This window comes from Mauremys mutica, chromosome 9 (assembly GCF_020497125.1).
Source record: "Mauremys mutica isolate MM-2020 ecotype Southern chromosome 9, ASM2049712v1, whole genome shotgun sequence".
Lineage (NCBI taxonomy): Eukaryota > Metazoa > Chordata > Testudines > Geoemydidae > Mauremys > Mauremys mutica.
In genome coordinates, this window is record NC_059080.1 from 76,148,980 (window position 1) to 76,154,833 (window position 5,854).

Genomic DNA, 5,854 nt, shown 5'->3' on the forward strand with positions numbered 1-5,854 from the left:
AGCCTCTGCACTTCGAAACCCGCCTGCTTCCTTGGCTGGCTCCGCCGCCCGCCCGGACCTAGCCTCCCCCCGCCGCCACGCCGCCTCCCCCTGCGCCCGCTCTCTCCCCCGAGCCCCTCCAGAGCCACCAGCCGGCACGTAGCGGCGAAGCGCCGCTGCCTTCGGAACAAGTTGCCTGATTGGCCGCTCGCGCGCCCGTTGCTTTGTTAAGTCGAAGGGTGACTTAAAGTGCAGCTCGTAACAAAGATGGGCTGGGGCTTCCCCTAACTTCCGCGATCCAGCCACACAAAACGCCCGGGGAAACGGGGCGGGGGGAGACAGGTCCTGAGCCTGCACCATCTACCCTCCCTCCCCCACGCCAGGTCACTATCTCAAGTTTTGAATAAAGAGCGCGGTTGCACTTTTGTCTCGGTTTGTGAAAACCTACTGAAGTATCCACCTCCTGCCTGAAGGTCATTCCCGAAGGAAAAAGGGAAGCATGGGGCTGCTTCAGCCTCCCTTGAGTAGCATCCTTTGTGGGAGCAAGTTTTTATTGATGAAACTTAATGCTCAGATTCAGCTCTGATGCTTCGTTAGGATTTTCCCCCCATCATTTTGACTTCTGTTTATTTATAGCACACACAAATCTTTCCCATGTACGAGCATTTCAAGGGCCTTTTCTCAAACTGAAAGGAGGACAATGCGAGGGGACGAGCTCTGCATACAGAACACATCATGGGAAGCAGAGCTGGGCAACTCTTTAGATTTCTGACACTTGTTGACAGCACAGATAACTGGTCTTTCTACTTGAGAAATAGTAGTTAAGCGACACTAGAGCCTTACTTCCTAAGATTACACAATTTGGCTAGTTCTGGGAGTATTATATCTTTATACCAAATCTTAGAAAGGATTCTAGGAGGAATCCCACGCCACATATTTAAATGTCAACAGTTAATGGCTGCTGGAGTAATATGATAAATCATTACATTAAGAATGAAACTTAGTATTTAACGCAGAAAAGGGAACAATCTCCCTCTCTCTTTCCACTTACAGAATTGTGCAATCTAACCACCATCTTTCGAGTCTAAGAAAAGTCCTTAAATTCATATAAAGTACTCTCTCCTATTTTTATATTCCTTAGAAGAAAGAAAATACATTGACTGTAGGATTTACATTGTTAACGATAAAAGTATAGTCTAGGGTTTCTGGCTTTATGCACTGAGGCCTTATAGATTTATTAAAGTTTAGAGCTTCAGCACAGGAGAAAGCCTCTACTAAATTTTTTAAAGAGGAGTATTGTGAGTTAAAAAAAATCCCGGAGAAAGACAGTGGAAACAGTGCGTCAGTTTTGGGAAAGAAAAACATAACAATAAATATCTTCCTATAAGGTCATCACAAAATTCAATAGTCATAAATAGTATTCGCTCAATAACAGAAAGACTTTTTAAAAATAAAACAACAAATGAATATATATTTTTACATTGTTACAATTTTTATTTATTGACTTCCTATTAACTTGTCTATGGACACTTTATAACATTCACTCTATATCTGGAGTTAGAAACCCCCAATGCAATTTCCAAGTTAAAACGCATAATTTTGCATTTCCATAAAGTTTAACAATTGCTAACTACGTCTGTAAACGATCATCTTTATGTTAAGTAGTAAACCAAGATAACGGTTGGCATGTTAATACCTAAACCGCGCTAGTCTCATAACACAGGCAACTCGCCAATGACTTGTAATCATAAGTTTAAAGTGTAGGACGTACGTAATTATATATGGGACATTTTTATTACTGCTTTGCATAGCGAGCGTTGGCTACTGTTATATATTTTTGGAATGAGCCTGGATTTGACTCTTTTTTCTGTAACACAAAACTAATATTTAGCTAGATCGTTGTATTTACATTATTGTGTACATATTTTTGACCTGAGATGATGAAAAATGACACATGATACAATTAGTTATCCATCCTTACATAACATGTTTACTCAGGCATTTTAAACCACACACCAGCAGTTAGCGCCACAACATCTTAACTTTCAAATCTATTTGCACTAAGTAATGCATTTGACATTCCTATTCCTGCCCATCTCAATAGGAGTGCACTTTGCACAGAAGAGATAAACGTTAGGAATTATTAATCCGCTACTTACAAATATACTGAGAGTGTGACTTCCAAATATAGCTGTTTCCTCATACCTCTTTAAAACACTTCATTTCTACATACTTGTTATCCATCAATTCTGACACTTCTCAGTCAAGGGAGAAAACATCTGGAACAGTTTATCAATTAAAAATGTTATCACCAGTTTGCTTAGGCTATTTTAAAATATTGTGATGGTTTCCTGTCAAACACTATTGGCTCTGTTCGGCCCTTACTTAAATCCTGAAGTCTTTTTTTTTTCCTTCTTCATGAATCGAATGAAAAAAAGTGCCACTCGGTGTCTCTCTCATTATATTAGGTGAAGTTAGTATTTTCACTCCTATAATTTGTTGTGTACCTTGGGAGTTCTACTAGTGTGTGTGGAGGAGAAGGGGGGGGGAGGGCGAGGGGAGCCGCGCACATGACTAAGGGAAGGCGGAGAGATTAGAAAAGAGGAGGAGGACCTGGCCAAAATCGGCAAAGTTACACATCTCTTGCAGAATGTTTTGAAAACGCGAGTGCTTGTTAATGCAGGCCTTTGGCAGCTTGACCTCGTCTGACCACCACTCACTCAACTGATTACTTAGGTCTCGTTAATCCCGTCTGCAATATGAGCCATGTTTTACCAGATAATCCATACTGTACGGATTGTGCCTTAAATATATGAAGCTTCCTATAGTCCCTTGCCACATTAGGTTTGCAGGGCTACTCTACCAATTTAGATTTTGAAACCAACATGGCAATTGCAGGGGAATTCCTCTTCTCTACAAATACTGGAGCTCATCGTGGACTTCGTAACTCTAAACCCTTTACAAGGAGTCTGCAAGGATAACAATAATTGCACAATACTGTTTTATATCCTGAAACGGAGATATCACAAGATGACGTGGGGAACCCAAACATCAGGCAGTGTTATTGGAGGGTTGTTGTTGTTACAGGGGACTGGCATGTGAAGAACTCCGTTGTTCTTCTTGTCCCATCACCCGAGGGCCAATGCCACAAAGGGTGTCCAAGAGATAACATTTAGAGTTTTAGAAGTGGCAGGCACCAGAAATCAGCACTTGTAGACTGATTAATCAGTTTCCCCATCTATTTCCTATACATCTAAGCGGTTACTGTGTATTAGCCCCTGGTGAATACTTCCTGTTTGTGTTAGAATGCTATGTAAAGGGTACATGTTGAAATAAGGTGTTCACGGATTCTTTCCCTAATAAAATCAGAGAATCCACATTTGATTGCATTGCAGTAATTAAATGAATAAACTGTGAAACCAGGCCAGCAGGTCATGAGAAACCAAAAGCTAGGGGTGCTGGAACAATTTTTATAGTGAGGGTGGTGCTGAGAGCCACTGAACGAATGGGTAAACCTTGTATATAATGGAAACCACTTCAAACCAGGGCGGGTTGCGGCAGCACCCCCAGCACCCATAGTTCCAGCACATATGCCAAAAGCTTCCCCTACCACAGAGTAGACAGTAGGAGTGATGCATGATTAACACAAATAAGAGCCTGAATAAATAAACTGGAGCACAGTTTGGGAGAAAGACATCTATACTACATATCAAGTATAGTATATTGGGAATCAGCTGGAAAAGTTGAACAAAGCATTATTTTTTTCTTCTATAGTTGTACAAATATAATAATAATTTCACACACATAAAAAGTGAATGTGTGTAGTATTGTGTATGTTTCTCCCATCTGTGCCTGTCCCTCGTCACCTTTAGCAAAATCAGATATGGTGACGATTTGAAAGCCTAATTATCCCCAAAATTTTAGTTTACTGAATTTCTCTCTCAGGGTTTAGTTTAGCTTCCATGTTTCGCGCAATCAAGAGAATAAACAAACAAACAAACAAACAAAAACCCTCATCCTCTCCTACACACTAAATTGCTACAATCTAACTGCTGAAGCTATATAGGAGCTAAAATGTATTGTACACTAGTTTGACTAAAAACAGGAATCGATGCAACAATATACATTATTTATGGTCAGATCTTAATAGTAACAGATTCACAGCTCCACTCTATTTTAGTTTTATTTCTGTATAAATATGTACTCATATTTTCTAGTAAATCTAGCGTTATTCATGATAAATGCCAAACACTCTTCTTGACGTGCATGTCAGCTTTACCACATAAAAAGAGTGCACATTTGTAATATACTCTCTACCTTGGGGCCAAATTCTGCTCTCACATACACTAGTGCCAACCGCGTTGGCTTTCTACTGTCCTCTTCAATGGCGTTTGTACGGCCGTATCCGAACAGATTCTGTCCTTTAGTTTTCTGTTAGGTCACCAAAATTTCTCTAGACAATCCACTGTTGAGGTACCTGAAACTTTTCAGTTAGTTCTATGGAATATATCTTACTGTCTGTTAAATGGCAACCTTTCTGAAATGGGTACTATTAGCTAAAACTTCGATTTAACCTCATTCATTTTGTAATTTGCGATTTTAAACCTCGGGCTTTATCTGTGAAAATGAGGATCAATCCCGATTTGAAAATCCTAATTGCAATATTTACTATGAAAATGGAAAGGTCAAGAACAACTAGCAGAATTTACCGAAGAGTTATGTTAACCTATTCCTTGATTATTAAGATCGGATTTGGGGCTACAAATGTCATAAGTATGCAGAGTCTTAAGACGGAGATGAAATAATAATCATTAAAACTAAGAGCTGATGCAAGGGATACACATAACTGCAGCAAAATAATATTTGGATACACTGTCAAAATGCGTATCAAGAGGTATTGTTTAGAGAGAAATTGCTAAAGGAAATTTTCAAAGGGGAAAGAGAACATTTCATGAAATTCGAATATATTCCTCTTTCGTTACTACTTCATTTTTCTTTTCTTTTAGTCAGATCAATTTGCTTCAGGATGTTCTAGAGTGTATGGAAAATCCAGAAGCCATAGGGGTAAGTTAAATCACTTTGGTTGTATGTGTGTGTGTTCCCCACATTTTAGAAACTAGAGGTACCCAAGATAAACCAAATCATATGCTTAGTTTAAATAGAATATATCATTCAATACCTCAAGATTAAGGTATTCCTGTCAGATAAGATGTCAGTCACTAACTCCTTAAAGCTTGGTAGCCACCACATTGTGAAAGCCTGCTATCCCTGGTAAAGATGATACATATCATGTAAACTCCATCAACAAGATCAAAGTCTTCTGCTTTAATAGGATCCAATACATGTCAAACCTCATTCCAATCAAATCGTCCGTAAATGAATTCAAGATGAATATGTCATAGAATAATGTGACAGTGCAATCACATAGGGTCAGGGGTTGTTGTTTCAATGAGAGAGTCGTCAAATATTAATTCTAGAACCTCCAAATGAATAGGCATTGAGCAGGATTAAGCAGCTGCTGGTGGGGCGTTGTGTCACTGATTTGTGTTTATGCTAGTACGTTAAACACTAAACTGAAAAAAATATTGTCTCCTTTGAACTGAAAAAATACATATTTTAACTTACTTGACTTTTCCAGGATGTTTCTGTAAAGTCGTTTTCTTTTCCTCATTACCAGAGAAGTCTTGTGTCTCATTTCCTGACTTTGTTCCTGTTCGGGGAGAGGGGAGAAAAGTTACGACTAAATATATGTGTATATGTTATAAAATGGTTATCTGGGTATATGATTCGAGAATCATGTAAAAAGACATTTTAAAAAAGAAAAGGGCATCTAATACTCATGGAACTCAATCTTTCTTTGACCCTTCAAATATTG